The 23,194-nt window shown below is 38.2% G+C and overlaps 1 protein-coding gene across 2 annotated transcripts in view; it reads left to right on the forward strand.

The window, feature by feature from the left end:
* The window catches only part of dagla (diacylglycerol lipase, alpha), a 309,507-nt gene that overhangs the window by 71,544 nt on the left and 214,769 nt on the right, over nt 1-23,194 (forward strand). Inside the window, exon 3 of one of the 2 annotated variants that reach the window (XM_072272422.1) lies at nt 1,914-2,071. The exons of the other annotated variant lie outside the window; for it this stretch is intronic. The gene's annotated coding sequence lies outside the window, so the exon portion shown is untranslated. The remainder of the gene's footprint in view (nt 1-1,913; nt 2,072-23,194) is intronic. 2 annotated transcript variants of the gene reach the window in all.

Raw genomic sequence — 23,194 nt, forward strand, 5'->3', positions numbered from 1 at the left:
GCTAGTACCCAAGATGGAGCCGACTAAATTTACAACCCTCTGCAGCTTCTTCTGGTTTTGTGCAGTAGCCCCCTCTCCCCCCACCCCCATACCAGACAGTGATGCAGCCTGTCAGAATGTTCTCTACTGTACACCTATAGAAGTTTTTGAGTGCATTTGTTGACATACCAAATCTCTTCAAACTCCTAATGAAGTATAGTTGCTGTCTTGCCTTCTTTATAACTGCATCGATATGTTGGGACCAGGTTTCCTCAGAAATCTTGACATCCAGGAACTTGAAACTGCTCATTCTCTCCACTTCTGATCCTTCTATGAGGATTGATGTGTGTTCCTTCGTCTTGACCTTCCTGAAGTCCACAATCAGCTCTTTTGTCTTACTGATGTTGAGTGCAAGTTGTTGCTGCGACACCACTCTATTGGCACATCTCACATCCTCTCATCTCCATCTGAGATTCCCCGAACAGTGGTTGTATCGTTAGTATATATATATATATATATATATATATATATATATATAGTAGTTTTGAGCTATGCCTAGCCACACAGTCATGTGCATACAGAGAGTAGACCAGTGGGCTAAGCACACACCCTTGAGGTGCACTAATGTTGATTGTCAGCGAGGAGGATTATCACCAAACCGCACAGATTGTAGTTAGGAACTCGAGGATCCAATTGCAGAGGGAGGTACAGAGGCCCAGGTTCTGTAACTTCTCAATCAGAATTGTGGGAATGATGGTGTTAAATACTGAGCTATCGTCGATGAACAACATCCTGTCATAGGTGTTTGTATTGTCTGGTGGTCTAAGGCCATGTGAAGAGCCTTTGAGATTGCATCTGCCATTGACCTGTTGTGGCGATAGGCAAACTGCAATGGGTCCAGGTTGGAGTTCAGTCTAGTCATGATCAACCTCTCAAAGCATTTCATCACTGTAGATGTGAGTGCTACTGGGCGATAGTCATTAAGGCAGCTTACATTGTTTTTCTTAGGTACTGGTATAATTGTTGCCTTTTTGAAGCAAGTGGGACCTTCTATCCATAGCAGTGAGAGGTTGTAAATATCCTTGAAGACTCCAGCCAGTCGGTTGGCACAAGTTTTCAGAGCCTTACCAGGTACTCCATTGGGACCTTTCACCTTGCGAGGGTTCACTCCCTTTAAAGACAGCCTAACATTGGCCTCCGAGACAGAGATCACAGGGTCACCAGGTGCAGCAGGCATCTTCACAGCTGAAGTTATGTTCTTCCTTTCAAAGTGGGCATAGAAAGCATTGAGTTCATCTGGTAGTGAAATATTGCTGTCATTCATGCTATTGGGTTTCACTTTGTAGGAAGTAATGTTTTGCAAATCCTGCCAGAGTTGTCGTAGATCTGATGTTGCCTCCAACGTCATTCGAAATTGTCTTTTCACCCTTGAAATAGCCCTTTGGTAATCATATCCGGTTTTCTGGTACAGACCTTGGTTGTCAGACTTAAATGCCACAGATCTAGCCTTCAGCAGACGACATACTTCGTGGTTTATCCAAGGCTTTTGGTTTGAGAATGTACAGTAAGTCTTTGTAGGCACACACCCATCCACACAGGTTTTAATGAAGTTAGTAACAACTGGAGCATACTCATCCAGGTTCAAAGATGAATCCCTGAATACAGTCCAGTCCACCGATTCAATACAGTCCTGTAAGTGCTCCTGTGCTTCCCTTGTCCATACCTTCTTGGTCCTCACTACTGGTGCTGCAGTCTTCCGTCTCTGCCTATACTCAGGGAATGGAAGTACAGCCAGGTGATCAGACTTACTGAAGTGAGGGTGTGGAATAGCACGGTAGGCATTCTTGATGGTGGTGTAACAATGGTCCAGTGTGTTGTTTCCTCTGGTATTGTAAGTGATCTGTTGATGGTAATTGCTTCGTGATTTTTTTCAGACTGGTCTGGTTAAAATCCCCCAAAACGATGGTGAAGGAGTTTGGGTGTGCTGTTTGGTGCATATTGATCCCATTGCTCAGATCATCTAAAGCCTGATTGACATTTTCCTGAGTCGGAATGTATACCGCTACGAAATTGATCCCGGAAATCCCCTGTGGTAGGTAAAATGGCACTTAACTGCTAGATATTCTAGGTCTAGTCAGCAGAATTGGGATAGTCGTTATTGGGCGTTTAAAACCCCGTTTCCTTAAATGCACTTGTATCCCTGACCTGCAGCCACGTTTCTTGCATGGAATCTGGCAAGGAAGACATCTTTGTTGACAGTACTAACCTTGGAAGCAGTTGTGCTTTTTAGCTGTATCTGGCTGAAACGGGAATATCTAATCATATCCATTCAGAGCTCTGCTGCCACAGGAGTCACATCGAGGCGCCCCGGAAGTCAACCTGTGAACCATCAGCCTGTTGAACCAAAGGGATAACTTCACTGAACTTCACTTGCCCCTTCACTGAACTGTTCCCACAACCTATGGACTCACTTTCAAGGACTCTTCATTTCATGTTCTTGATCGATCCTTCCTCCCTTCCCTTCCCTCCCCTCCCCTCCCCTCCCCTCCCCTCCCCTCCCCCTCCCCCTCCCCCTCCCCCCCTCCCCCTCCCCCCCCTCCCTCTCCCCCCCTCCCCCTCCCCTCCCCCCTCCCCTCCCCCCCTCCCCCCCCTCCCCTCCCCCCCTCCCCTCCCCCCTCCCCTCCTTTGCTCACTGGTTGAATGCCCATGTTGGTGTGGTCTTTCATTGTTCAGTTAAGGTTATTATTCTATTTGGTGTTATTGAGTATGCCCACAAAAAATGAATCTCAGGGTTTTATATGATGATATATATGTATTTTGATAGTAAACTTACTTTGAACTTTGTTAGTGATTTGGTTACAGTTAGAGTTAATTACCAGCTGCTGTGATACTGGCTGACAGTACTTTATTACACTGGACAGCTTCCTGAATACTTTTGGGTGTTTCTTATGGATTTTTGTGTTTATCATGAAAATCGCCATGAAATTTCCATATGATGTACCATTTTTTTTGAAATCACCTGTATTTGTTATTTAAATTTATAATTCAAGTCCATTAAAATATCGCCCACAATGTAAGCTGAAAAGTTTTCTATCTTGTCGAGGTATGCTGGGACATACTTAAGCAAGGTGGATGCTGCACAGCAAGACAGGTTTTAGAAAAGCTATAAAAACATCACACAAACACTATTCTCTGCATTGAGTTTACATGTGTATTGGGATGCAATCACGTTGATGTGCCTGTGCTCCACATGCATAACATATTGTGTGTACTCATTATTATAAAGATATTTTACTTTCAGGAGTATTTGTGATAGCAAAATGTCTCACCAATGTTGCAACAGCTGCAATACTTTGTGTTTTGTTTGTGGTGGGTATGTGCTTAAATCTCAAAGATGGAATGTAATTCTTCTCAGGCTTCTTACATTTATTGCACAACATGCACCGTCGATCTTAGAATATGGGTCAGTAGTACTCGGAAGTCAATGTCATTTGCTGTCCCAGTAATATGGCGAGAGCAGAAGGATCATGTGGCAGACAGCTACTTCTGGCTGACCAGTGTATCTGGTTTCTCTGCTAAAAACAAGAAATCCATTGAATACCCCAATCTTCCTTCAACCACGAGACCTGTGCCACATGATGATAGTCTTCCAGTACCGAAGCCACTAGAGACATAGAGTCTAGGGGAGGCAGTCAAAGATGCCGTGATGCACGAGCCAGGAACGGAAAACAACGCTAATACTAATACAGATTTTGAACCCTTTATGTCAAGTTAGCCTCATCTGATAACCCAATTTGTGTTATATGACCTGGTCAGAGATTTGGGTTTGTCAAAGGCAAAAGCAGAATTACTGGGTTCAAGATTGCAAGGATGGAATCTGCTATCACTAGGCATAAAAATTTCCATGAAGTATTTTGATATTTGAGACGGATGCTTCTCAGAATAACTGATGCCAAGATTAAGGAAGGCATTTTTGTTGGTCTACAAAACAAATCAATGACAGACAACGATGAACTTGTAGGATGTTGAAAATTTTCTTGGCAACTGCAGAAGCTCTAAACTATGTGGAGCTGATTGGCAACATACTTAAAGGTATACAAAGCACTGAAGTGCAAAATGTCACTAAAGATTTTTTTCTGCATGCCCATTTAGAGTCTTACTTGCAAATCTTGCCACTATCATTGAAGAGCAGGCTGAAATCCATCAATGCTGGCTGATTATTGTTGGACACTTAAGCAAGAAACTTCACTGAGTGCAAATGAAAATCATCAACAAAACTTCTTTTGCTTAGTTGTCTATCGCTAGTGTCAGCACCATTGTGCAATTAAACTTATTATATTCAATAAAAGTTCATTTCTTGTTTCTCCAAATTCCTTCTGATACAAGTAGTCTGAAATAATACTCACAAAAATAATTCTGAGGACTCAACACTTTTGAAAAAAATTGTTCAGTGTTATTATTTTTTATATAAGCGTCTTGAAGGCTGTAACTTCAAGATTTGCAACTCATTCTTGATTTCTGAAGAACCTACTGAATAATATCATCTCCAGATCTGACAGTGCGGTGAGAAGAGTAGACTAGATGATACTAAGCACAGTGCTCCCTTTGACATTGAGCAGAGATGGAAGCAGAGATTTGGAGAAATAGATGAGATGCAGTTGAGGACTCTGTTGACAATGGTAGAAGAGAACCTACAGTTCAGTAAGAAGAAAGACATCATAGATGCACAGTTTTTGAGTGAATACAAGGACTGAGCATAGAATAACTGGTGGAAGGCTGTCTGGAAGGAAGTACAGTTGAGGGAGATATAGAAGTCTGTGGGCATGCGACTAACGTTTGTCATTTGGTTGTCCTTCTAAGTCGGAGACCAGAGAGGGATGGTGAGAATTGAAAATGTATCTTGTGAATAAGAGCAGGGTGGAAGCTGGCAGCAAAAGTAATTATACTTTCAATTTTTGTAGCAGTGCAGGAAGCAGAACCAATACATTTGTCAGTGTACTGAAAGAAGAGTTGAGGAGTGGGCCAAGCTGAAATGGAACAAAGATTGCTCCATGTATCTCTCAAAAAGATGGACATGACTTGTGCCCACACAAATTCCCACAGCTATAGATCTAGTGCAAGTAAGTGAAATTAAAGGAGAAGTTGTTGAATGTGAGTTAGGTAATTGAATATCTTGTTATTGATAGAAGTGAACTAATTGCACCTTTGTTCAAGGAAGGACTTCAGGCCATCCTAGAGTGGAGTAGAAGTCTACGGGAGTCTGTACATCCATGGTAAAGATTAGACGATTAGAAATGCCTATGCGGTGGTGGTGTTGGAGTTTTTAGAGTTAGTTGGAAAGGGTGTGGAGAAGGAGAGAAAGAATTAAATTGGTTGGATGAGTGAAGGCTGACACACATAGTTCTGCTTGAACAGGAGTAGGACTGGAATACTACAAAGCTGTCATCTGTGGAAAGAAGATATCCTGAAGAAATAACTGTCTTAGATTAGATTAGATTAGATTAGATTATGAGGACACTCAATCCTCATTTATTGTCATTTAGAAATGCATACATGCATTAAGAAATGATACAATGTTCCTCCAAAGTGATATCACACAAAAACAGGACAAACCAAAGACTAACACTGACAAAACCACATAATTATAACATATAGTTACAGCAGTGCAAAACAATACCATAATTTGATAAAGAACAGACCATGGGCACAGTAAAAAAAAAGTCTCAAGTCTTGATCGACTCCTATAGTCCCCGATAGCAGGTGGCAAAAGGGAGAAACTCCCCTGCCATAAACCTCCAGGCACCGACAGCTGACAACTGCCGATGCATTGGAAGCACCCGACCACAGCCAACTGAGTCCATCCGAAAACTTCGAGTCTCCGACCAGCCCCTCAGATACAGCCTCCCGAGCGCCATCCTCTGCTGAGCGCCTTCGACCTCGCCCCGGCAGCTGAAATAAGCAAAGCCGAGGACTCAGAGGCCTACTCCTCTGGAGATTTCGGTACCACACAGTAGCAGCGGCAGCGAAGCAGGCATTTCAGAAGTTTCTCCAGATGTTCCTCCGCGCTGTCACGTTTGTCTCCATCAAAGCAGAATTGTGCACGGTACCCTACTTAACAAATACAGATATCATTTCGGAGTGGCCGCGCGTGCTGTGTCGCGCCACCATCTTCTCCTCCTCCTCAAATCTGAAAGATAATGGACTGATAGTCAATGATAGGATCATAGACCAAAAAGGTATGATGGATGTCTGAGAGTTGATATTTGGCCTCTGTGCAATAGAGGTTGGTTTGCTGGTCCAAAACATTGCATCTCTTATTGGTAGATTTGATGACAATAACAGGGCTGGTTATTGGGGAAATGGCAAGTTTGGAAAGTGATAGATTAGAGGAAAATGGGAAGATCAAGGCAGTCAACAAGAGATCTGGAGAAAGCAATGTGTGTTTTCAGGCTGGGGTCAAAACTCTTGGACAAAGAAATGGGCATGCAGATGGAGATGACAGAAGTAATCAACATCATGTCTGGCTTGGAATTCATCAATATGGGAATGTATGGGGTTGAAGGCAGATCCCCTGACTGTCTTAGAGCAGAAAGGGGAGATGAGCTGGTAATTAAAACAGCATAGAATAAGATAGGGGATAGAGATAGTGTTTTAGGAAAGTGAATGCAGAAAGGTATGAAAGAATACTGGAATGCAAGCTATTGCAGCTTGCGAACCTTGTCCAGGAAGAAGAAAAAAATGTTAGTTGTATTGCTAAATGCAGGGAAAAATAAGGAGCAATAACAAACCACAACATTTTTGAGCTGGTATTGCCGAGAGAGTTCAGGAACGTACTTATATTGACACATGACATAAAACATGGATCTCAGAATGTGGCAAGCGCACTGCCTCAAAATGCCGGATAGCTTGAATATATCTCTCCTGCCTTACCCTGAATTGCAATATGCAGTTTCAGTGGGAATCTGGAATGAGATAGACTTGGAGGCGTTTGCTAATGAAAGAAATATGGATGTGAAAGTGAGTTTGGTCAGCATCTTATTGAAGACAAAGTAAGAAACAGAAAGCACTCTTTCCGAGTAATAATGAAAGTCTTCTGACTGAAATGTTAACTCTGTTTCTCTTTCCACACAGCTATGGAGCACATCCAGCATTTTCTCTTTCATTTCAGGTTTTCACCATCTGATTTTTTTTTGATATTCATCCGTATTCTTCCTACATGACTAATTGTAGAGATGGGAGATAAAAACCTACATATGGTTCCATATGAATCCTAGATTTTATTGTTCCATAAATGACAATCGATAAAGAGCTCAAGGAGGTAACATCTAAGCAGAATTAAGAACCTGCATAAATTTAATCATAACGTAGAAAGCATAAAAAAACAGTGATCAGAAATAATTAGAAGAGCAGAACATTGTGAAAGTACACGGTCAGACTAAAAGCTCCACCAGAATCAATTAACTGGACATTTATTTCAAGATTTTTTTTTCCCCATAAATTTGTTTGTTCAGTTGGATTAGAATTTGCAAAATAGTAAAATAATCCATTTTACAGGTAAAATAACGCTGGAATTTTTAATGTTGTTCAAATCTAGTGCAATCAGCTGCCTAAATATTTACAGGAAATCTTGGATTATAAAAACATCTAGCAATAATTAATCTCAATTTATACCTCTCCTGTAATGATTTGGTACGGCTTAAATTTTTGTACAGTTCTGAATAATTTGAAGATGGGATTAGATGTATAAAATGTGTATTCATGTATAGCTTTTCATATTCTTCTAGTGCTGCTTATTGCTTCAAGGCCAATTGATTTTGAAAATTGTTCCAAAGCGAACAAGAGAAAATCTGCAGATTTTGGTTGGTTGTGTTGTCCAAATGCAACTATCCTTTTTATTAAGATGAATATACTTTTATCCTGCATCGAAAGTAACTCCTAATAGACATTTTCACACTGAATTTCCACACACTGATCTACAAACAGCCTGTGATATCAAATGTCCAAATAACTTGATGTTGGTGGACTTGGGTGTGAGGTGAGTACTGTGAGGAGAAGTTGTTTTCACTCAAGCAGTAATGTGTTGTGACCTCTCTTATATCCACAATAATAGGCAGAAGTTATCTTGGTTTAACATCTCAGTAAAGAAATAGCAGTTCCAATAGGGAGGCATCTTCTCTAATTTGTTTTCAAGTTTTGATTTGAGCTCTAAAATACATTGGAGAAAGAAGGTGAAACTGCTTAACCAAAATTAAATTATGAGTTTAAACGCAATAATTCTAAAGTATAAACAAATCTCATGGAAAGCATAGCAGATAAATCAGCATTTGAAAGAGCAATTAGAAAACTGGTAGTTTTAAAGAAGGGTTTTACTTCAGCTTCTGATGCAACATATTTATCAGAGAGGCGGGAGGAGAAGATGGCAGCACGATGCAGCACGCGCAGCCCTCCAGTGAAATGAAAAGGTATCTGTTAAATAGGGGCCGTGGGCAATTCTGATTTGATGGAAACAGACGTGAAAGCACAGAGGAACATCTGGAGAAATTTCTGAAATGCCGGTTCGCTGCCGCTGCTACTGTGCAATCGAGAATCTCCGGAGGGAAGGCCCCAAAATACCCAGCTTTGCCTGCTGCTGGCGACCGAGGCTGAGGTCGAAGCGCTTGGATAGAGATGGTGCTCGGTACTCGGTTGCGGAGGGCTGATCAGAGCTCGAAGTTTTTGGATGACTCAGAGTCGGACTGTGGTCAGGCATGGCAGGGAGAGTTTTCTTCCTTCTCCTGTCTGTGTGAGATGTGGGACTTTCAACAGACTTTGAACTTTTTTACAGTGCCATGGCCTGTTCTTCATCAAGTTATGGTATTGTTGCACTGATGTAACTATATGTTATAATTATGTGTTTTTTGTTAGTTTTTCAGTCTTGGTCTGTCTTGTGTTTCTGTGCTATCACACCGGAGGAGTATTGTATCATTTCTTAATGCATGCATTACTAAATGACAATAAAAGAGGACTGTGTGTCCTCATAACCTAATCTAATCTAATCACTTGCATTTTCATTTATATATGCATTTAGGGAAGTTATTGGTTGGCTTATAATGATCAAGTAAACAGTGAATAAACCCCTCATCCAGGCTATGCTCTCTTCTTGTTACTACTATCGGGTAGGAGGTGTAGGATCCTTAGGTCCCACAACCACCAGGTTCAGGAACAGTTGTTACCCTATAACTGTTGGGTGTTCTGAACCAGCGAGGTTAACTTCAGTCACCTCATCGCTGAACTGACTCCTCAACTGACTCACTACAATTCATGTTCTCAGCATTATTTATTTACTTTTATAATTTAACATTTGTGTGATTTGTCCTTTTTTACACATCGGATGTTTGTCAGTATTTGTTCTGTATAGTTTTTCATACATTCTTTATTTTCCTGCAAATACTTGCAAGAAAATGAATCTCTTAGTATATGGTGACAAATACGTAATTCAATAATAAATTTACTTTGAAGTTTGAACAGCTAGAAAAGTGAATTAAGTTGAAATAGTTTTTCTATTTTTGCACTAGTGCTGCCTTTATTTATGGAAAATGTATTATGTTCATGCTGAAACATATGAAGTGTTGCCATTTCCATTTGTTACTAAAACTATTTGGAAATGGTTATTTGTGCTAAACTATTTTAGCAACAGATATATTAAGTGTCAAAGTAAAGCTCATTGAAAATATAAAAGTTAGGTAGCCACTTTTTTAACTAAGCTACACATATTTTGTTAATATGATCTAGTAACACATCAGCAGGCATTTTTGGGTTTTATTCAAAGTACATTTATTATCAAAGTATGTATGCAACTCTGAGATTCGTCTTCCCCATAGACAGCCACGAAACAAAGGACCATGGAACTTGTTTAAAGAAAAAATAACCCCAAGCGCAAACGATACAAAAGTGAACAAGAACAGAGAACATAGAACACAAAAGCAAAAGGCATATTCAGGTCAGCTCAATGTTCATTATTTACAGGCTCTTACAATTTAAAATCACCCAAATTAGCAACAAAAATAGGAGTAACCAGAAAAACTAAAATCATATCATATGTGAATTAGAGTCCACAATCCACAAACTGCATTGATTATACCTTGTTCCAGCACCATCCTCTGATGCCATCGAGGGGCGGGGGCGGGGGGGGGGGAGGAAATGGGGGGGGTGGAGAGAGAGAGAGATAGAGATATAGATAGATATCATTTGAATGCAGGGACCCTCAGGAGCATCAAGCAAGGGGGAGAGGGTGTGAAAGAGACACAGTCTGTCTTTCTTCTTTCTTTCTTTATTCATGATCAGGCCTCCACAGCTGTATGTGGCAACGAATTCCATAAATCCACGACCCTCTGGCTAACAAAATTTCTCCTCATCTCTGTTTTAAATGGGTACCCTCTATTTCTGTGTCTTTTTATTGATTTAAAAAATACATAGATACAATCAAATACAATCAAGAGGAGAATTAGTTCAAAGATATGTATCAGTAACCAAGATTAAAATAGACACTGTCAAAATCATAGATATTGTTAAACTAGTATTAAATACTGTATATAATTAAAAAAAAACAATTCTCCTCTTACCAGTTAAAAGGAGAAAGGGAAAAAAACATTGGGTTTTAAATAGAAAGAAAAAAAATCACCCCACTACACGATTAAAAAAACAGAACAAACAAAACAAAAAGAAGGGACTGGGGATACAACAAAAAAAAAGAGGAGAGGAAAAACTTTCTGATCAAATCTAAAACCTTGAAAAAAAACTTGAAAGAGTAATAAATCAAATTAAGTGAAAATATTGGATAAAAGGTTGCCGTATTTGTTCAAATTTAAAGTATGTATCAAATGTCCGACTTCTTATTTTCTCTAAACTTAAACAGGACATGATGGAGGAGAGCCAATAAAAGACGGTAGGTGGATTAGAATCCTTCCACTTCAATAAAATGGCTCTCCTAGCCAGTAAGGTCGAAAAAGCTATCATACGTTGAGCGGAAACAGGAATAATTCCTGCTTCCGATGGGATAATCCCAAAAATTGCCGGAAGCAAGTGAGGTTGTAGATCCAGATCCAAAACTCTCGATAGTGTTTTAAAAACATCTCTCCAAAAGTTACCTAGCTTTATACAAGACCAATACATATGAGTTAAAGTGGCCAACTCAGGATTACATCTGTTACAAATAGGATTAATATTGGAGAAAATACATGCCAGTTTATCCTTTGACATATGGGCCCGGTGCACTACCTTGAACTGTATCAAGGAATGGCAGGCACAAATAGATGAGTTGTTAAGCAAATAAAAAATTTTGCTCCATTGATTATCTGAAAGTAACTCGAAGTTCCAATTCCCAAGTGCGTTTAATTTTATCGTTAGATATCATTCGTAAACTCAATAACCATTTATAGATTATAGCTATCAACCCTTTTTGAAATGGTTTAAACTGAAGGAGAACATCTATCATATTAGGTGGATAAGCAGAAGGTAACAAACCACATAAAAAATTCCTGATTTGTAAAGATCTAAAAAAAGTGTACATTAGATAAATCATATTTATCTGCTAACTGAGAAAAAGACATTAAACAGTCCCCTAAAAACAAATCTGAAAAAGTTGTTATTCCCTTGGTTTTCCAAATTAAATAGGCCTTATCCAAAATTGAGGGTTTAAAATAATAATTAAGATAGATATTACTAGAAGAATAAAACTATTAAACTCAAAAAATCTATGAAACTGGAACCAAATTCTTAACAACACCCATAAAAGTTGCTGATGAATGCAGCAGGCCAGGCAGCATCTCTAGGAAGAGGTACAGTCGACGTTTTGGGCCGAGACCCTTCGTCAGGAATGTATGTTTAATAATGGGATTAAATTCTTGTCTGCTAATTTTAGAAAACAAAAAGAGAAGAGGAACTCCCAGTAAAGAGGCCAAAGAGAAACTTTTCACCGAGTTTACCTCTAGATCCAACCATGAAGGACATTCATATATATTTAAATAGTGAATCCAAAAAGTAATATATCGAATATTGATTGCCCAATAGTACATTCTAAAATTAGGCAAAGCCATACCACCATTCTTTTTTAATTTCTGCAATAAGGGTTTACTCAATCTAGGATTTTTATTGTTCCAAATATAAAATGAAATTATAGAATCTGTTCTGTCAAAGAACTTTTTAGAAACAAAAGAGGGAACTGCCTGAAATATATCTAAAAATTTCAGTAAAACTATCATTTTAATAGCTTTAATTCGACTTATTAATGTTAATGTCATAGGAGACCATTTAGAGAGCATTTGTTTGTTGTAGCCAATTAATGGAAAAAAATTATATGTATATAGATCCTTAAAATTTTTAGTAATTTTAATACCAAGATAGGTAAAGTAATTTTTAGCAATACTAAAAGGTATTTGATGATTTGGATCGGAGTAATTATTAATAGGAAATAGCTCACTTTTATGTAAATTTAATTTATAGCCAGAAAAACTACTAAATTCAGAAAGTATAGATAACATAGAAGGAATAGATTTCCTAGGGTCTGAAATGTAAACTAACAGGTTATCTGCATATAACGAAACCTTGTGTACTTTGTCCCCTCTCTTAATACCCTGAACAGTGTTAGAATCTCTAAGAGCAATAGCAAGGGGTTCTAAGGCCAAATTAAATAATAAAGGGCTAAAAGGACATCCCTGTCAAGTACCCCTGTGTAATCTAAAATGGGGAGATTTTTGATTATTAGTTATAACAGCAGCCATGGGAACATGATAGATCAGTTTGATTCAGAAAATAAATCCTAGGTTAAGATTAAATCTTTCCAAAACCTCAAATAAGTAAGACCACTCCATCCTATCAAAAATTTTCTCTGCATCAAGAGAAACAACACATTCAGATTCTTTAGATGGTGAAGAGTGAATAATATTTAATAATCTTTGAATATTAAAATGTGAATATCTATTTTTAATAAATCCAGTTTGGTCATTGGAAGTAACGGTAGGTAGGATACTCTCAAGTCTATTAGCCAAAATCTTAGAGAGAATTTTAAAATCCACATTCAATAGAAAAATTGGTCTATAAGAGGCGTATTCTGATAAATCCTTATCTTTTTTCGGAATTAAAGATACTGAAGCTTCATAGAAAGTTTTCGGGAGAGTCCCAGAGGATATAGAGTCAGTGAAAATTTGACATAAATACGGTATAAGTATATCAGTAAAAGTCTTATAAAATTCCACTGTATATCCATCTGGTCCCGGAGCTATAGCTGATTGAAGAGAGGATATAGCCCTTAGCTATTTTCTCTTGTTTAATAGGTGCATCTAATGTATTCATATCTTGAATAGAAATTTTAGGTATATTCACTTTTTGCAAAAAAACTATTCATAAAAGTAATATTATCTGAAAATTCAGACTTAGAAAGATTAGAGTAGAAATCCATAAATGTCATATTAATTTCATGAGGATTTACCGTTGTGGTTCTGTCAGGTCTTCTTATTTTCAGGATCTGTCTTCCAGCCATACTTGCTTTTAACTGACCAGCTAATAATTTGCCTGATTTGTCTACGTGTATATAAAATTAGCTTTTGGATTTAAAAAGTTGCTGTTCAATAGGAAAAGTCAAAAGCAAATCATGTTGTGCTTGGAGTTCCACCCTTAAAAAGATCTTCACTAGGCGTTACTGAATAGAGTTTATCTATTTCTTTAATCCTATTAGTGATCAGCAAAAGTTCCGCCTTAGTTTTCCTTCTTAAACCTACTGAATATGAAATTATCTGTCCCCTGAGAAAAGATTTCATTGTATCCGAAATAACCAAATTTGACATTCCCTCAGTTGTATTCAATTCAAAAAATAGAGAAATTTGTTCTTTAATAAAATTTACAAAAGTTGAATCTTGCAACATGAAATGTTAAATCTCCACTGAGGTCAGTAAATATTATACAATTCAGCACAATTGTAGGCTGTATCTCAGGTAATGATGAGTTTGAGTACAGAGAGGAAATTATGAAACTGGTTGCATGGTGCAAAGACAATAGCCCATCCCTGAACGTCAGCAAGACGAAGGAATTGGTTGTTGACTTCAGAAGGAGTAGCGGACTGCACGACCCCATTTACATTGGTGGTGCACAAGTGGAACAGGTCAAAAGCTTTAAGTTCCTTGGGGTCACTATCACAAATGACCTGACTTGGTCTAACCAAGCAGAGTTCACTGCCAAGAAGGCCCACCAGCGCCTTTACTTCCTGAGAAAACTAAAGAAATTTGGCCTGTCCCCTAAAACCCTCACTATTTTGTATAGATGCACCGTAGAAAGCATTCTTCTAGGGTGCATCACAACCTGGTATGGAAGTTGTCCTGTCCAAGACTGGAAGAAGCTGCAGAAGATCGTGAACACGGCGCAGCACATCACACAAACCAATCTTCCGTCAGTGGACTCACTTTACACCGCACGCTGTCGGAGCAGTGCTACCAAGATAATCAACCCACCCAGCCAACACACTTTTTGTCCCTCTTCCCTCCGGGAGAAGGCTCAGGAGCTTGAAGACTCGTACGGCCAGATTTGGGAACAGCTTCTTTCCAACTGTGGTAAGACTGCTGAATGGATCCTGACCCGGATCTGGGCTGTACCCTCCAAATATCCGGACCTGCCTCTTGGTTTTTTGCACTACCTTACTTTCCCTTTATATTTTCTATTTATGATTTATAATTTTAATTTTTAATATTTACTATCGATTTGTACTCCAGAGAGCGCAAAACACAGAATCAAATTTCACTGTGATGATTGTATGTTCTAGTATCAATTGTTTGGCGACAATAAAGTATAAAGTATTATCAGAAAATTCCGAAGTTATTTTCATAGGTGCGTGATCTGACAACGCAATCACATCATAGGCACATTCAACAACAGAGGGCACCAATTGCGTATCCAAGAAAAAATAATCAATTCTTGGATATTTATGATATACATGTGGAAAAAGAAAGAAAAATCTTTTTCTTTAGGAAATTTAAATCTCCAAATATCGACCAAACTGTATTCTATTAAAAAAGGATTAATACAAGTCGCAGCTTTATTAGGAAGTGACCGATTGGTGGACGATCTATCAATCAACGGGTTAAGGCAACAGTTAAAGTCACCACCCATAATCAACTTGTATTCATTTAAATTCAGCAATAGAGAAAATAGCTTCTTAAAAAAATATCGAGTCTGTCTGTATTAGGTGCATATGCACAAACATGCCACCTGTTGACCACACAACAAACCAGTAACAATTAAATATCTTCCAATTAAATTAGTAACAGTATTAAAATGAACAAAAGGGATTTTAGAATTAATAAAAATAGATATCCCTCCTATTTTGTTTACTGATAAAGAATGAAATAAGGGTCCCTTCCAAAATTTAAAAAAGCGACTTTCATCTTGTTTACGAATATGCATCTCCTGCGCAAAAATAATATCTGCATGAAGTGTTTTTAATTTCTTAAAAATCTTTCTATGCTTAATAGGTTGGTTCATACCATTTAAATTCCAAGATATTATATTGATTTTATTGAGATCCATATTTAAAATTTAATTTAAAAATTCTATGAAGTAATCTAACGCGCAGGTGCAGCCTGAATCGGAAGAAAGGTCGAAGCTTGACTTGATCAGAAAGAATAGCAAAATAATTGCCAAAAAGAAACCCCTCAGGACTGCCCAGTCGAGAAAAAGCTGACCTAATAGCCCCACCCACCTTCCCTGAAAGCCCAGAAATCATCCAATAGGCGAACGCCATGCTAAATTACTGACCCTTATCCCGTCTCCAGATGGCAGCTCCATTTACAAAGTAAAAAAAAATTACCACCACCAAAAAGACATAACAAAGAATACATAAAGAAGTAAACAAATTCCAAATACTTTCATTCCAAGTATGTCTAACAGTAATTAAGACTGCGTTAATGACGGCCATCTTAAATCCATTTAAAATACACAGCCATGTATTCAAAAAAGAAAGATAAATACTAATATATACTACAACTAATATTAAAGACTTACAAATGAAAGAAAAAATAAGTAAATAAATATGTATTAAATTCAGAACTACATTAACTATTAAAGCAAACAATAACAGATCTAAGTAAGTTAACCAAGTCTATATCTGAACATTGATAAAACGAAAAGTGGACTTTCATCAACAGCATTACAAACCACTCCCAGCTAAGGATCAACTTTTCAAATTGCTTGCAAAGTGGACTTAAACTCTTTTATAAACTTCCAACCATCTTCTGGAGAGTCAATCCGTCTTAGACGAGCATTTGGTGGAGTAATCATCAAACATGCTGGATATCGCAACGATGGATGACAATTCATTTTTAAAACTTTCGCCATCACTTCCCGATATTTAATTCTTTCGGCATAAGTCTCTGGGGCAAAATCTTCCACTATATGAATCTGAGCTTCATTATAGATTGACTTATCCCTTTTCCTTGCATTCTGAAGAATAGCTTCTTTGGTTGAAAAATAATGCAAACAGAGAATTACAGGATGTGGGTTAATTTCGGCTGGTGACTTAATTTCAACTGATGGTTTAAAACGTCGAATTCGGTCGGCTCTGTCCAATATCGGACAAGTTTCGGGAATGTCACCAAAAAGTGAATATAACATGTTTGAAAAAAAACTTAAGTTGCTCACCGGTTTCCGTATTTTCAGGCAAACCCAGTTCACGTAAATTCATCTTGTGATTTCTGCTTTCCAAATCAATCCTTTTCTTCGTAATATTTGATAGCTCTGAAGTATTTTCATTAATTTTCTTTTCCATAAAAGACATCTTCAAATCCTGTTTTTTAATAGATTGATCCATTAATTCAAGATCTCTTTCAATTCTGTGAGTACTCTGCTTAAGCGTCTGATAATCGATCTTCCAAACTGTTCAAAGACTCCTGAATAGCAATGATAGTTTTTTCAAACAATTCATTAGCTTTCGTCAATTTATCGATTTTGGTATCCAACATACTGATCTTCACATTCATAGCTTCCATTAAAGAGAACATTTTTTCTAAAGTAAAAACTTCCTCTGATTTCTCTGTTTGTTGCGGCTCAGGAAGAGTCTTGCCACTACATGATTCAGTTCCAGCCATCATATTTAAACCATAAAATCCTTCAGCAAATATAATAATTCTTCAGACTTAAAACAGATCTAGCAATGGAAAGTAAGTAATAGAAGACAGTGCTGAGACAAAAAGACGTCTTACTCCATACGCTGCTTAATGGAGACCGAGACTGTCACACCAGAAGCAAGAGGCTGATAGATGGTGCTTAACATTCCCTGGCCCTCCGCACCTGCCTGAACGATTTCAATCTTCCTTGGTACTTTGATTGGTGAGAAATGGAGCCAATCATGGGCTTGCGCCTCATTTTCTGGCTTCCTGGCCTCCATGCTGCATGCTTTGCTTGCAGCTTCGTGGAAACCTCTTGAAGACAGTAATGCGCCAGCTCAGTTGATCAGTCCGATTACACAGTCCTAGAATGTAGATAACAGGCTCCAACAGCAGCAGAATCACATCTGAAATAAAAAGAATTGAAAGAAGTTGCTTTGTGACCTGTCTTGAGGATGTTGCCTTTCGTAGCGTTGTTTGCTAGTTCCATCTTCTGGATGTTTATGTATGAATAATTGGCATTAGGATGATGGTATCAGTTGTGGTTAGCCATGGAACCCATATAAAAACCTGAAGTAAGGAAAAGTTTGGAGAATAAGAGAGAGGAAAATTGGAGGAGTTGAAAAGCAAAATTTTGCATCTGCTGGAATTGGGTCAGTTTAGTGGGTCAGACACTATATCGTAAAGGGAAATGAGGTTAATATTTTGGGTTGGTAGTCTTACATCAGAACTCGAAGAGTGTAATTAATAATTATAAGCTGGCCATTTGATACCTTTGAATGAAGGGACCTTCTGCCGTGTACTTTTCTAATCTTTTTAAGCATTGAGTGTGTGACAAGGTAGATAGGTTTGTAAGTAGGTCTCATCTTTTAACACAGTTGATTGGTTAAGTTTTCTGTCTTTAACTCCACTAAGAATGCTTGAGGTGAATCATCAATGAATGAAGGATAATAAGTGAAGAAGGAGATAGATTCAGTTTTGTAGCCATAGATGACATTCATTTCACTGCATGATCCTAGGCCACCGTTAAATGCTGGTAGATAATAGTTCTATATTAACTTCATCAGTCCACAGCACTTGTTTCCAAAATGCATCAGGCTTGTTTAGAAGTTCCTTTGAACCTTTTGAATAGAATTTTTTGGCCACAATGAGCAAAGATATGTTTGGAGAAAAATGGGTGCAGAATTTCATGAAAAGAACCCCTCTCCAACTGTTAAGCATGGGGGTGCATCAATCATGCTTTAGGTTTATGTTGCAGCCAGTGGTACGGGGAACATTTCACTGGTAGAGGAAAGAATGAGTTCAATTAAGTACCAGCAAATTCTGGAAGCAAACATCACACCGTCTGTAAAAAAAAAAAGCCAAAGATGGAAAAAGGATAGCTTCTACAACAGGATAATGAACCTAAACAGACCTCAAAATCCACAATGGACTACCTCAAGAGGCGCAAGCTGAAGGTTTTGCCATGGCCCTCCCAGTCCCCCGACCCAAACATCATTGAGAATCTTTGGATAGACCTCAGAAGAGCAGTGCATGCAAGACGGCCCAAGAATCCCACAGAACTAGAAGCCTTTTGCAAGGAAGAATGGGCGAAAATCCCCCAAACAAGAATTGAAAGACTCCTAGCTGGCTACAAAAAACATTCACAAACTGTGATACTTGGTGTTACTAAGTACTGCCATGCAGGGTGCCCAACGTTTTGCTTCGGGCCCTTTTCCTTTTTTATTATTTTGAAACTGTAAAAGATGGAAATAAAAAAGTTTTCTTGCTTAAAATATTAAAGAATTGTGTCATCCTTAACTTTATGCCTTTTGGAGATCAGTTCATCTTTTACTCGCTTAGCTATTCACAGTAACAGAAACTTTAACTGGGGTGCCCAAACTTTTGCATACCACTGTATAGCCTCATCATGTGCTTGCACAAAAAGCATGTAATCCAAGTTAGAGTTAAAGTGATTCCATACCACTTGTTGGGTCAACATTTAAATTATGAATCTGATTAACTTTGCAATGTTTAAAGCTTATATGTTATTAATTGTTTGATGTTTGATTCCCTTTGTAATTTATTGTGTCAGATTTTCCTTGCATAATTGCTAGATGCCTTCCTTTTCGCCTCAACTTTGCAACTATAGTGCATGAAAGTAGTCAACTGCAAACAATTGCTGCATTTTTTTTGCTACCCAAGTTTTTGGAGAAGGGAGGGCAACAGGGGCCAACTTGTTTAACTGGGCAAAATGCAAACTGTTACAGAAACTCCATGCATCAGGCAGCTTTTATAGAGGCAGAAAAATGGTCAGTGCTGTAGGTCAAGAGCCTGTATTAGTTAAGATTCATACTTCCTGACCCACTGAATTTGCCTTTTGCTCCAGATTCCAACTTCTACAGTCCCCTATGTCTTTGGGCTTCTTGAATCATAAATCAGATTGTGGATTCATATAAATTTTGTTGACAGTAGTGTATTTGGAGAAATGGACAGGAAAGTTTGAAAGCCACAGTTGAAGACTTGACATGTGTTGACAGTTGTAGATATTATGTTTAATAGATTGCTGATATTTGTTTTAAAACCCTGAAGATTGTGACAGATCCCTGAGAAAAATGGGGGATAAAGCAGTAGTTCACATTTCCAGCTCCTGAATGTAGCTCCTTAGCTTTATTGGAAATATGCATATGTACATGTCAAATGAAGGCTGGTACAGGATTTGCTGCAGTGATTTTGTAAAGGTGAATAATGTACCAGAGCTCAAAGCTCACCAGTGGAACATGTCAGTGTGCCACTACAAAGTGACCCCACTTTCTTTGTACTATCTTGCTGAGAATTTAGGTATTTTTAGCAAGAATAATATTTATTCCACATCCCTAGTTGACTGAGAAGATTGTGAAGAACTTGAACTGCAGCATTCTGTTTAATGTTCTCCAGTAGGTCAGTTAGGTGGGAAGTTCCCACAGTGATGAATGGATAGAAATTTATTTCCAGTAAAGCCTGTACTGTGACTTGGAATCTGAGATTCTTGTGTATCTTCTGTCATTAATCCTTTCAGATAAATATTGCAGATTCCATAATAGCCCAGGGAAGCTGCCAAGGTAAATGATGTACACTGCAATAATAGAGGAAATTAATATTAAAATTGTGCAAGGATTGAGAGTCCTGAAGGCAGTGTTTCTGCCTGGTGCCTTGAGTTCAGGACGTTTCATCTCACCTGCAGAGGAATTTGGAGTGGGACGGGAAAGATCCAGTTGTTGTCCATGTGGATACCAACAACGTGGGAAGTTCTGTGTGGCAGTTCTGTGTTAATGAGAGAAGTCAGAGGAGAATGGACAGACTAGTTCAAGCTGACAGGAAGCGACAGTAGCTCAAATAACCACGCATTACAACAGTGGTCTGAATGCACAACAGGCCAGCTGTAAAGTGGATTGCCTACAGCAGCAGAAAACCATGAACATATACTCAGCAGCCACTTTAGTAGGTACAGGAGGTACCAAAGAATGTAACCTCTGAATATAGCAAAACAATAGCAGGAATCTAGGGGATTGGGAAGCTTTTAAAAACCAACAGAAGGCAACTAAAAACAAAGCAATAAGGAGAGAAAAGATGAAATATGAAGGTAAGCTAGCTAATAATATGAAGTGGATAAATAAGTTTTTTTTTCAGATATATAAAGAATAAAACAGGCAAGACTGGATATTGGACTGCTGGAAAATGACATTGGAGAGGTAGTAATGGGGGAACGAAGAAATGGATGAACCCGACAAGTATTTTGCATCAGTCTTCAGGATGCCAGAATTTGGAGTGTGTCAGAGGGCAGAAGTGAATGCAATCACTATTACTAAGGAGAAAATGCTTGGAAAGCTGAAAGGCCTGAAGATATGTGGATATGTTCGATGGGTCTAGGCCTGTACTCATTGAAATTTAGAAGAATGAGGGGGGAGAGATCTCATTGAAAGCTATCAAGTATTGAAAGAGATAGATAGAGTGGATGTTGAGATGAGTGTAAGATCAGAGGACACAGTCCCTTCATAATAGATAAAAGGAGGAATTCTTTTTTTTATCCAGAAGGTGGTGAATCTGTGGAATGGGTTGTCAGTTGAGTGGATTGCGTTGTTCTGGATGGCAGTGCTTTGAGTAGTATTTAGTCAGACTCCTATTGATGGAGATGGTCATTGCTTGGCAGCTGCATGTTGTAAATGTTACTTGCCACTTCTTAGCTTAAATCTGCAGTCCATGTCTGCACTGCATTCAGGGGCAAGAAGTGTTGGCAATATAAGCAGGTAAACTCTCAACATTTATGTATCCTTATCATTTGAATTGCCAATGCATTGAATGCTATGAGCCAAGTGTTAGTAAATGTGATTAGTATAACTGGGCATTTGATGGTTAGTATGGACAATGTATACAAAGGGATCTATTTCTGTGTTGTATGACTCTTAAACCCAGGAAGTTTTCTAAGTAGCAAAATCCATATAAAGGGCTTTGCCACCCTTTAACAATCTTGGTTTTGAAAAAAGTGCTAATTATCCATTAAACAGTTACTACAGTTACTACAGTTACTACTATGCTGGCATAGAGTTTCATCTGCACACATTTTCAAATTTAACCTAATAATGTGGCGGGGGACGGTTGGTAGGGAGGTTGATAATGAAGAAATTGAAGATGGTTGTGAACAGGTCAAAGCTCAGAGGAGCTCTTGGAATGATATCCTGGGGCAGATATGATTGGTCTCCATTAATAGTGAGCAATTTCCTTTGTGTAAAGCATAATCTTGGTCAGCAGGGAGATGTTCTTCTATGTGGACTATAGAGAAGGGCAATTTAGAGTAGGATGAGTGGGTGAAGCAAGAGGTGGTGGTCTGTAGAGGAGACAGATGAGTCTATGACTAAGTGACCAGTGACAAAATTCAAAGTAAAGTTATTGTCTAAGTACATATATGTTACCATTAGATTCATCTTCTTGCGGGTATCCACAGTAAATACAAAGAAGTGCAATAGAATCAATGAAAAATTCCACACAAGATAGATAAACAACTGATGTGCAGAAGACAACAAACTGTACAAATACAAAAAAGAAATAAATAAACAATGAATATTGAGAATGAGACAAAGTCCTTGAAAGTGAGTCATAGATTGTGGGAGCATTTCAGTGATGGGGTGAGTGAAGTTGAGTGACACTGCATTTACAAAGGTTCTGGCAGAATGTGCTGGGATCAGTATTCAGGAGGAAAAACTTAATTTAGGGCAGAGCTAGCCTCACACTTCAGTCAGATTTATAATTATTTCCATCACAGTCTTTCATAATAATATACATTGCATGTGTTGCATTTCGTTCATCTATTTGTCTTGGTTCTTAAAAGAATTGTATTGAATTTGCTTGTCAGAAAAACTTTGAGGTAATTTGTGGTTTTAGTAACTTGATGTCTAGATTGACGTTTTACTCTGCTCTCCTCGGTGTTGAGACTGTGAGATTGCTCTGATTGCTACATGCTTTGTGTCTGCGAGCTTAGCGGTGGCTTGCCCTGCAATATGAGATCAAGGCTATAGGCCTACACTGGCTGTTCCAGGAATCATGTCTGTTGGCTCTAAATTTGGTTTGGAATGTGGTTGCTTGCTTTTATTGTTTGAATGATTTGTGCCTTTTTTCCCTCTTTCTCTGCGCATTGGGTGTTGGTCTTCTTGGGTTCTTTTGGGTTTCTTGCTTTGTGGCTGCCTGTAAGCAAACAAATCTCAAGGTTGTATAATTTATGTGTACTTTAATAATAAATATACTTTGAAGTTTGCAATAAAATTCATAAATGTAAAATTCACATTGAATTTGTGAATTGGTAAGAATAAGAATTATATCCACAAATATTTTAATTACATTGAAATTTGAGCGTGGCTAGTGCTTTGATTTAATATGGGATCTGATTGTAGTTGCCTGTAATTATCAATTTTAATTGTCCAATTGTCCCTGTCATGTAATCTGCAACTGTAAGTTACAATTGGCTTGATGTTAAGAGTGCCATATTATGGACGTGCAATTAGTTAATTTGTGTATTTACACATTTTGAATTTGTAAATGCCACATTTAATAATGTTAGGAATGATTGAACTGTAACA

The sequence above is a fragment of the Mobula birostris genome, chromosome 11 (assembly GCF_030028105.1).
Source record: "Mobula birostris isolate sMobBir1 chromosome 11, sMobBir1.hap1, whole genome shotgun sequence".
Lineage (NCBI taxonomy): Eukaryota > Metazoa > Chordata > Chondrichthyes > Myliobatiformes > Myliobatidae > Mobula > Mobula birostris.